General features: G+C 45.2%; 1 pseudogene; it reads left to right on the forward strand.

The window, feature by feature from the left end:
• Positions 1–5514: 5514 nt before the first annotated feature.
• On the forward strand, positions 5515–6676 carry LOC129463554 (adiponectin receptor protein 1-like; annotated as a pseudogene).
• Positions 6677–11372: the final 4696 nt, after the last annotated feature.

Genomic DNA, 11372 nt, shown 5'->3' on the forward strand with positions numbered 1-11372 from the left:
GCATAACAAACCACTCTAAACATCAATGACTCACAGCCCTAAGCATTTATTTCTCATTCACATATCTGTGCCTCTGCTTTAAGCTACATTCTACAGGTTGACTTGCATTTGAACAATTTAGGCTGGGTTCAGCTGGGCTTAGCTCCAGATTGCAGGTTTGGTTCAGGTCTACAAGATGTATCTTTCATTATTCTGAAAGCAATAGGCTACTTGTGGCATGTTCTTCTCATGGCAATGGCAGAGGTAGAAGAGGGCAAGCCCATACGCACGAGCACATTACCAACCTTTTCAGTCATATGTGCTAATATACCATTGGCCAAAGCAAGTCACATGTTCAAGCCCCAAGTCAATGGTTGTCATAAACGAGATGAAAAAGTCTCATGGCAAAGCCTAATGTCAATAGGAACAGGTGGTATACTTTTTTCAGGGAGGTGATGGGGACGGAGAATTATTTTCTTTTTTTTCGAGACGGAGTTTCGCTCTTGTTCCCCAGGCTGGAGTGCAATGGCTCGATCTCGGCTCACTGCAACCTCCCCCTCCAGGGTTCAAGAGATTCTCCTGCCTCAGCTTCCCGAGTAGCTGAGATTAAAGGCATGCACCACCATGCCCGGCTAATTTTTTGTATTTTTAGTAGAAACAGGGTTTCTCCATGTTGGTCAGGTTGGTCTCTAACTCCCGACCTCAGGTGATCCGCCTGCCTTGGCCTCCCAAAGTGCTGGGATTACAGGCATGAGCCACCGTGCCAGAATTTTCTTAAAAAACAAAACAAAACAAAAAAAACTACCATAATACCAATATGAACTTGTAATATGTTTTATTAAAACAAAAAAAATTTCTTTTCTCTGTCCACCTAAAGTGTCTAGAAACAAAAATACCTCAGTAGCTATAAGTACTCCTGGCACCTGAAGGAGTTCAGAATATGCCAATGCAAAATATGCCATGCTGGCATGTTGACTGTTTTCAGTTTAAAACACTCAAACAGCAGATACAAGGACATTCTGATCTCCTTCTTTTTTTTTTTTTTTTTGAGATGGAGTCTTGCTCTTCACCTAAGATGGAGTACAGTGTCACAATCTTGGCTCACTGCAACCTCCACCTCCCAGGCTTAAGCAATTCTCATGCCTCAGCCTCCCAAGTAGCTAGGATTACAGGTGTGCACCACCACACCCGGCTCATTGTTTGTATTTTTAGTAGAGATGGGGTTTCACATGTTGGCCAGGCTCTTCACAATGTTGGCCGAACTCCTTACCTCAAGTGATCCACCTGCCTTGGCCTCCCAAAGTACTGGGATTATAGGTGTGAGCCACCACGCTTGGCCTGATCTCCCTTCTTTTTCTTAAAAACAAGAGATGAAATTACCATGTGAGAGCTGCTCTCCCTGTAACAGGAGAAAAGAAACATTCTTATCATCTGGGAGGTTGAGACTGAGAGAATCCTGTACAAACAGACCTTATTTAAAAAATTGTTGTCTTCCTTTAGCCTCCACATTCTTTTTTTTTTTTTTTTTTTTTTGAGATGGAGTCTCGCTCTGTCACCCAGGCTGGAGTGCAGTGGCGCGATCTCGGCTCACTGCAAGCTCCACCTCCCGGGTTCACGCCATTCTCCTGCCTCAGCCTCCCCAGTAGCTGGGACTACAGGTGCCCCCCACCATGCCTGGCTGATTTTTTGTATTTTTAGTAGAGACGGAGTTTCACCGTGTTAGCCAGGATAGTCTCGATCTCCTGACCTCGTGATCTGCCCGTCTCGGCCTCCCAGAGTGCTGGGATTACAGGCGTGAGCCACCGCGCCCAGCCTACATTTTCATTACTTTTCCACAATTGTTTAATGTAGTATTAAAGTATTTAGATTTTGCCAGTTCTTTCGGTTTAATATCCTTATGCGGGCTCCTCTGTCACAGAAAACTTACATTAAATAAATTTGTATGTTTCTGTTTTGTTAGTCTATCTAATGCCAAATTAATTATCAGGCCCAACCAGAGACCCCAAAAGAGTAGAGGTAATGTTTTACCTCCCCTACGCACCTATTATTGTCTCTAAATATCATTTCCAATTAAAAGGAATCAGAGAGCTTTGAGGAAATGGCTGAATCCAGGTCTGGGGCAGAAAATGTACAAAATGAATTTGGAAAATTTTATCCCACCAGATAGCAAGTAAGCTATCAGAGATTACTAGGGATGTGTCAAAAGGATTTAGGAGCCAACCTGAAGAGGCACTCACTGGCCAAATATGGAACAATTTGAATATCAATAAGAATAATAACTGTGGCCAGGCGCGGTGGCTCACACCTGTAATCCCAATACTTTGGGAGGCTGAGGTGGGTGGATCACCTGATGTCGGGAGTTTGAGACCAGCCTGGCCAACATTGAGAAACTCTGTCTCTACTAAAAATAAAAATTAGCCGGGTGTGGTGGCTTATGCCTGTAATCCCAGCTATTTGGGAGGCTGAGGCAGGAGAAGCGCTTGAACCCGGGAGGCGGAGGTTGTGGTGAGCTGACACTGCACCATTACACTCCAGCCTGGGCAACAAGAGTGCAACTCCATCTCAAACAAACAAACAAAAAGAATAATAACTGCAATGGATTGAAGCATATTAATGATATTTGAATACATGAAATAATAATGAGACTTTAAATATTGGTGATTGTTGGAGGATGCTAGGGAACCAACTCATCCTTTTGAAAACTGGTAAATAAAGGGAAATAAGCATATATCCTGTCTTCCCGTATGTACTCTATCATTAGTAAACAAATATTAGAGAATACGAAGTTTCTTTTTATATATATTCCAACTAACACATGAAGATGGAATAATTGAATTTGATATAATCATTTTTCAAATGGTAATGAATTAAATATCATTTATGACTCCTAACATCACAAAGAGAGAGATAACCAAATATCATGGGCCTCCTGATAGAAGAATACAACACTGCCTATGAAGTAGTCATCCCCCCAATCCCCCAGAAATTTGAACCTGAATCTCATCAAGCCTCTAGATCCAATATGCCAGAAATATGGAGGAGAGAAACATTAAATGACATCATATGAAGGCAATAGCAAAATCCAGATTATGGAAAACTATAGGAGGAACAACTCATTTTCTTCAATACATAAATTGCAAGAATAAAACAAAGATAGAGGCTGGGCACAGTGGCTCATGCCTGTAATCCCAGCACTTTGAGAGGCCAAGGCAGGCAGATCACGAGGTCAGGAGCTCGAGACCAGCCTGACCAACATGGTGAAATCCCATCTCTACTAAAAATAAAAAAATTAGCCGAGCATGGTGGTGCTTGCCTGTAATCCCAGCTCCTCAGGAGGCTGAGGCAGGAGAATTGCTTGAACCTGGGAGGCAGAGATTGCAGTGAGCCGAGATTGAGCCATTGCACTCCAGCTTGGGGGACAGAGTGAAACTCCGTCTCAAGAAAAAACAGAAAAATAACTGACAATACAAATGTTGGAGAGGATGTGGAGCAATGAGAACACTCATACACTCTGATGAGAGTGTAAAATAATACAACTATTTTGAAAGCTCTTTGATAGCTTCTTAAAAAGTTGAATATATATATCAAGCAAGGAGGCCAGGTACGGCTACTTGCTATCTGGTGGGATAAAATTTTCCAAATTCATTTTGTACATTTTCTGCCCCAGACCTGGATTCAGCCATTTCCTCATGCTTGTAACCCCAGCACTTTGGGAGGCCAAGGCACGCAAATCACTTGAGTTCAGGAGTTCGAGACCAGCCTGGCCAATGTGGGGAAACCCGCCTCTACTAGAAATACAAAAATTAGCCGGGTGTGGTGGCATGTGCCTATAATCCCAGCTACTCAGGAGGCAGAGGTAGGAGAATCGCTTGAACCTGGGAGGCAGAGGTTGCAATGAGCTGCGATTGCACCTCTGAGATTGCACCTGGGCAACAGAGCGAGACTGTCTCAAAAAATAAAAATAAAAATAAATTTAAAAATAAATAAATAAATTAGGCATGGTAGCTCACTCGCACCTGTAATCCCAGCTACTTGAGAGGCTGAGGGTGAAATATCACTTGAGCCCAGGAATTCCAGGCTGCAGTGAGCTATGATCATACCACAGCACTTCACCCTGGGCAACAGAGCAAGACCCCATCTCTAAAAAAAAAAAAAAAAAAAAAAAAAAAAGTTGACTATACATATACCCTATGACCCAGCAAATCCACCTCTAGGTATTTATCCAACAGAAATAAAAACGAGAATGTTCTAGGCATCTGTATTTTAAAAACTGGGAAAACCCAGCTATGGAAGTTACATCAGTGGTTGCTTGTGGAAGGACTGACTGGGAAGAGGCATGAAGGAACTTTGTGGCCTGATAGAAATGTATTCATCAAGACTGACTGAGTGACAAAAAAGCAAAAACAAAAACACCACCTGATGGAATGGTGTAATTGAGATTTGAGCATTTCAGTTCATGTTAAATATATCTCACTTTTTTTTTTTTTTTTTTTTTTTTGGGAGACAGAGTTTCACTCTGTCACCTAGGCTGGAGTGCAGTGGCTCGATTCTGGCTCACCGCAACCTCCACCTCCGGGTTCAAGCAATTCTCCTGCCTCAGCCTCCCAAGTAGCTAGGATTACAGGCGTGCGCCACCATGCCCAGCTAATTTTGTGTATTTAGTAGAGACGGGGTTTCACCATGTTAGTCAGGCTGATATCGAACTCCCGACCTCTGGTGACCTGCATGCCTTGGCCTCCCAAGGTGCTGGGATTACAGGTGTGAGCCACCATGCCAGGCCATCTCAGTCATTTAAATGGTGTTCCCACATGTGCGCGCGCACATACACACACACACACACACACACACACAGACGTTAGAAAAGAGACTAAGAAGGCAATCACACTGTGTAGACCTTCCCTGGATCCTAACTGATTTTTTTTTTTTTTTGAGACGGATTCTCGCTCTGTTGCCCAGGCTGGAGTGCAGTGGCGCAATCTCAGCTCACTGCAAGCTCCGCCTCCCGGGTTCACGCCATTCTCCTGCCTCAGCCTCTCCGAGTAGCTGGGACTACAGGCGCCTGCCACCACGCCCGGCTAATTTTTTGTACTTTTTTTTTAGTAGAGACGGGGTTTCACCGTGGTCTCGATCTCCTGACCTCGTGATCCGCCCACCTCGGCCTCCCAAAGTGCTGGGATTACAAGCGTGAGCCACCGCACCCGGCCAACATTTTGATTTTTTAAATTTATCACATTTATGAGACAATTGGAAATTTGAACAGTGATTGGAATTTGATAACATTAAGGAGTTACCATTATTTTAACTATGATAACTGTATTGAGGTGATTATATAAAACAAAGGCTTTGCAGGAAGGACAATGAAGATCCGGGGCCACAGGCTGCCCCCTGTGCAGCGGGAAGTAGCAAGAGACCAGTGCCCCAGCAGAGCCTGTCTGTCTGGCTCATCTACCATTTCAGGGACATCTCTGCCCATGGGGCTGAAAGACCCCAACCTTTCCCCACGCTAAAGCTGCAGGGTATTGAGGTACTGGCCAGATGTCTTCCCACAAAGGATCTGTGGTGACATGGGGCAATGGGGCTTCCTGCCAGTAACAGGGAAACTGACATGGTGGAACTAGCTGAACTGGGACCCCTTCTATAAGAGAAGGAGAGATGGGTTATCACCAACCCAACTAAAGCTGAAGAAGTGCAAACATGTCCAATGCCCAGGAAAAGGAAGAGAAGGCGAAGCTACTGATGCACTGCACTTCCACCATGCCACGGAGAAGATGGAGGAGTTTGTGTATAAGGTCTGGGAGGGACATTGGAGGGTCATCCCATATGATGTGGTCCCTGACTGGCTGAAGGACAGTGACTACCTGCTACATGGCCATAGACCACCCATGCCTTCCTTTTGGGCTTGCTTCAAGAGCATCTTCCACACCCGTGAGGAAACGGGCAACATCTGGACCCATTGGCTTGGTTTCATGCTGTTTCTCTTTTGGGGATCTTGACCATGCTCAAACTAAATATGTACTTCCTGCCCTCTCTACAGGAGAAAGTGGTCTGGGGACGTACTTTGTGGGTGTAGTGCTCTGCCTCAGCTCCTCCTGGCTATTCCACACTGTCTATTGTCATTCAGGGAAGTCTCTCAGACTTTTTCCAAACTAGACTATTCAGCGATTGCTCTACTGATTACGAGGAGCTTTGTCCCCTGCTCCGTTACTCCCACTGTTCCCGACAACCACAGCTCATCTGCCTCTTCTTTGTGTTCTGGGCATTTCTGCCATCACGGTGGTACAGTGGGACCGATTTCCACTCCTAAGCACCAGCAAACACAGCAGGAGCACTGCTGGGACTTAGCTTGAGTGTTACTGTGCCTGTCATGCATTTTCCTATCACTGAAGCTTTGTCAGGGCCAGCGCCATGGGCTGGATGGGCTGGTCCTTCCTCACAGCTGTGATGCACATCACGGGAGCTGGCCTTTATGCTGTTCGAATTCCTGAATGCTTATTTCCTGGAAAATTTGACACATGGTTCCAGTTTCATCAGATTCCCCATGTCCTGGTGGTGGCAGCAGCCTTTGTCCACTTCTCTGGGGTCTCCAACCTTCAGGAATTCCATTATGGCCTAGAAGGTGGCTATACTGATGACTTCCTTCTCTGAGCCTTCCCACTTGAGGGGTGAAGGAGAAATTTCTCAAGTGCTTTTAAAAATAACTTCTGGCAGGCACAGTGACTCACGCCTGTAATCCTAGTTCTTTGGGAGGCCAAAGTGGGAGGGTGCTTGAGCACAGGAGTTTGAAGCTACAGTGAGCTATGATCATGTCATCGCATTCCCGCTTAGACAAGAGACCCTGTCTCTATAAAAAATTAAAATTCAAAATAAAAATATCTTCTTTGCTGAAGTGAGGGAAAGAGTCTGAGTTGCCTGGAGGAAACCTCTTAGAGAATTCAACATCAACCAAGTTTCAGCTCACTTCTACATTCACTAGGCCCTGAACTTTCCATTTCCACTTCCCTAGTTGGGGAGGGGGAATGGTCAAACCTAGCCATTTCTTTCCTCAAGTCTTCCTCCTCAACAAGGCAACTACGGGCCCCTCACAGAGACAGTACTTTGAAACTCATGTTGAGATTTTGCCCTCTCCTCCAACCATTTTTGGAAAAAGTTACTGACTGCAACTTTTTCAATTCTTTTTTTTTTTTTTTTTTTTGGAGCCAGAGTCTCGCTCTGTTGCCTAGGTTGGAGTGCAGTGGTGCAATCTTGGCTCACTGCAAGCTCCGCCTCCCAGGTTCATGCCATTCTCCTGCCTCAGCCTCCAGAGTAGCTGGGACTACAGGCACCTGCCACCATGCCTGGCTAATTTTTTGTATTTTTAGTAGAGACGGGGTTTCACTGTGTTAGCCAGGATGGTCTCGATCTCCTGATCTCGTGATCCACCTGCCTCGGCCTCCCAAAGTGCTGGGATTACAGGTGTGAGCCACTGCTCCCGGCCTCTTTTTTTTTTGAGACAGAGTTTTGCTTTTGTTGCCCAGGCTGCCGTGCAATGGGGTAATCTCGGCTCACTGTAACCTCTGCCTCTTGGGTTCAAGTGATTCTCCTGCCTCAGCCTCCTGAGTAGCTGAGATTACAGGCACCTGTCATCACGCCCGGCTAACTTTTTGCATTTTTAGTAGAGACGGGGTTTCATCATGTTGGCTAGGCTGGTGTTGAACTCCTGACCTTAGGTGATCCACCTGTCTTGGCCTCCCAAAGGGCTGGGATTACAGGCATGAGCCACCGTGCCCGGTCTAATTTTTGTATTATTAGTAGAGATGGGGTTCCACCATGTTGGTCAGGCTGGTCTTGAACTCCTTACCTCGTGATCTGCCCACCTCTGCCTCCCAAAGGGCTGGGATTTCAGGCGTGAGCCACCAAGCCCGGCTCAAAATTCTGTCTTTTTACTAGAAGAAAACGATCCCTCCCTTACCCACATCCTTACTTTGTATCCTGGCTTATAACAGGCCATCAATTTTTTTTTTTTTTTTTTTGAGATGGGGTCTCGTCTGTTGTCCGGGCTAGAGTGCAGTGGCATGATCTTGACTCACTGCAACCTCCATTTCCGGGGCTCAAGCGACTTTCCTTCCTCAGCCTCCCGAGTAGCTGGGATTACAGGCACCTGCTGCCACCACACCAGGCTAATTTTTGTATTTTTAGTAGAGACAGTGTTTCACCATGTTGGCCAGGCTGAGGTCTCGAACTCCTGACCTCAAGTGATCCGCCTGCCTCAGCCTCCCAAAGTGCTGGGATTACAGGCGTGAGGCACTGCACCCAGCCTGAGCCACCATGCCTGGCCAGGCCATCCATTTTTGTAGCACTTTTTTTTTTTGAGATGGATTCTCACTCTGTTTCCCAGGCTAGAGTGCACTGGCATAACCTCAGCTCACTGCAACCTCTGCCTCCTGTGCTCAAGCAATCCTCCTGCCTCATAGAGGCGTGTGCCACAACACTTGGCTAATTTTTGTATTTTTAGTAGAGACAGGGTTTCGCCATGTTGGCCAGGCTGATCTTGAACTCCTGACCTTAAGTGATCCACCCACTTTGGCCTCCCACAGTGCTGGGATTACAGGCGTGAGCCACCAGGCCACTCCACACCCAGCCCTGTAGCACACTTTAAAACAATTATGAGGCCGGGCGCGGTGGCTCACGCTTGTACTCCCAGCACTTTGGGAGGCCGAGGCGGGTGGATCACGAGGTCAGGAGATCGAGACCATGGTGAAACCCCGTCTCTACTAAAAATACAAAAAAAAAAAATTAGCCGGGCGTGGTGGCAGGCACCTGTAGTCCCAGCTACTCGGAGAGGCTGAGGCAGGAGAATGGCGTGAACCCGGGAGGCGGAGCTTGCAGTGAGCCGAGATCGCGCCACTGCACTCCAGCCTGGGCAATAGAGCGAGACTCCGTCTCAAAAAAAAAAAAAAAAAAAAAAAAACAATTATGTGGGCATGGTGGTGCATGCCTGTTGTGGGGTGGGTAGGGCTGAGGCAGGAGAATCGCTGAACCCAGGTGGCAGAGGTTGCAGTGAGCTGGGATTGCGCCATTGCACTCCAGCCTGGGCAACTTGAAACTCCATCTCAAAAACAAAAAACAAAAACACAATTATATAATCTGGTCCCATCTTTCTAGGGCCACCTGGATCTGCCTACACAGGAGGAAAAATAAAGCCACCAACTTTTACATAGCCCCACTAATCATGGAAGTGTGTCCAGGCTTCAAATAACTTGAGTTTTAATTTCTTAAATTAAAATTGGGAAAGATATTTAATATTTAATACTAAGCATTAAAACAAAACCTGCTAGCATTGTTATGTATCCTGATGCAAAGACTATGATGTTAATATAGTACAGACGACAAAAAATAAAATAGAATAAAAATAAAGGCTTTCTCTTCCAGAGTTATATACTGAAATGTTTATAGATACCATTATTTCATGGCTGGGGTTTGCTTCATAATAATCTGGAGTTAAGGACAGTGGGTGGAGGCTAACTGGACCAAGACTGACCATGAGTTGACAATTGTTGATGCTGGATGATAGGAAATGAACATTCACTATTCTGCTCTGTACACTTTTGTGTATGTTTGAAGTTTTTCATGGAGTATGAATGAACTATACACAACAGGGAATAAATCTCACAAATATTAAGCTGAACAAAAGAAGCTGGACCAAAAAAGCAAGCATACAGTATGATTCCATTTATATAAAGTTTAAAACAGGCAAAACAAATCCATGATGTTAGAAATCGTAATAATGATGGCTGGGTGTGGTGGCTCACACCTGTAATCCCCGCACTTTGGGAGGCTGAGGTAGGTGGATCACCTGAGGTCAGCAGTTCGAGACCAGCCTGGCCAACATGGTTAAACCCTGTCTTGACTAAAAATACAAAAATTAGCTGCGCATGGTGGCAGGCACCTGTAATCCCAGCTACTTGGGAGGCTGAAGCAGGAGGATTGCTTGAATCCAGGAGGTGGAGGTTGCAGTGAGCCGAAATCGTGCCATTACACTCCAGCCTGGGCAACAAGGGTGAAACTCCTTTTCAAAAAAAAAAAAAAGAAATCAGAATAATGGTTACCCTTGGGAAGTAACAACTGAGAGGAGTCAAGGGGTTTCTGCTGTGTGGGAAATACTCTTTATGGTCTAGGTATTGGTAACGTAAGTATCTTTGTAAAAATTCATCAAACTGTACACTTATGATTTAAGTCCTTTTTTGTATAAAACCTGTACTTTAAAGATGTTTTGATTTGCAAAATAAAAAGTAAAAGTAAATAAACAGTAAAAATGGTTTCACATCCTATGATAGCTATTCCTACACCAAATATAAGTGGATATTTTAGGAAGACAGCTCTACTAATAATAATATGCTCAACTCTGTTAATAGAAACAAGGAAACAAGTACCCAAAACCCAGAAAGCAAACTCAGTCAGTACCTAACTCTCTCTCTCTTTTTTTTTTTTTGAGACAGGATCTCACTGTGTTGCCCAGGCTGGAGTGCAGTAGCATAATTTCAGCTCACTGCAACCTCCACCTCCTGGGTTCTAACAATCCTCCTGCCTCAGCCTCCCTAGTAGCTGGAACTACAGGCATGTGCCACCAAACCCGGCTAATTTTTGTGTATTTGTAGAGATGAAGTCACACTTTGTTGCCCAGGCTGGTCTCAAACTCCTGGGCTCCAGCGATCCACCGGCCTCAGCCTCCTAAATTGCTAGGATTATGGGCATGAGCCACTGTGCCTGGTCTACCTCAGCCTTTTGTGGGTGTTTTGTTTTGTTTTGGTTTTGGTTTGTTTTGTTGAGACGAAGTTTTGTTCTTGTTGCCCAGGCTGGAGTGCCATGGTGCGATCTCGGCTCACTGCAACCTCCGTCTCCCAAGTTCAAGCAATTATCCCGCCTTAGCCTCCTGAGTAGCTGGGATTACAGGCATGCGCCACCACGCCTGGCTAATTTTTTTTGTATTTTTAATAGAGACGGGGTTTCTTCATGTTGGTCAGGATGGACTCGATCCCCTGACCTCGTGATCCACCCGCCTCGGCTCCCAAAGTGCTGGGATTACAGGCGTGAGCCACTGCGCCCGGCCCTACCTCTTTTGAATGGATCAGTATTTCACCAAAGTATCTGACAGGTAGTAAAACGGATTGATATATACACATATATACACACAGAGAGGCTAATAAACATTAAAATGCCCCAAGCAATACTAAGTCCACAAGGCCTACTCTTGTATGTAAGTAACAATATGGCAGTTTGACTTACTATATTTGACTAAATTCTTAGTTTGACTAAATAATACATACATACACATATCATACAACATATGTAATCTTGTTTTTCAAGGCATCAAGGAGCAATCTCAGCTTCAAATCTCTGATTTGAAATCACTTCAA

This window comes from Symphalangus syndactylus, chromosome 15, assembly GCF_028878055.3.
Source record: "Symphalangus syndactylus isolate Jambi chromosome 15, NHGRI_mSymSyn1-v2.1_pri, whole genome shotgun sequence".
NCBI lineage: Eukaryota > Metazoa > Chordata > Mammalia > Primates > Hylobatidae > Symphalangus > Symphalangus syndactylus.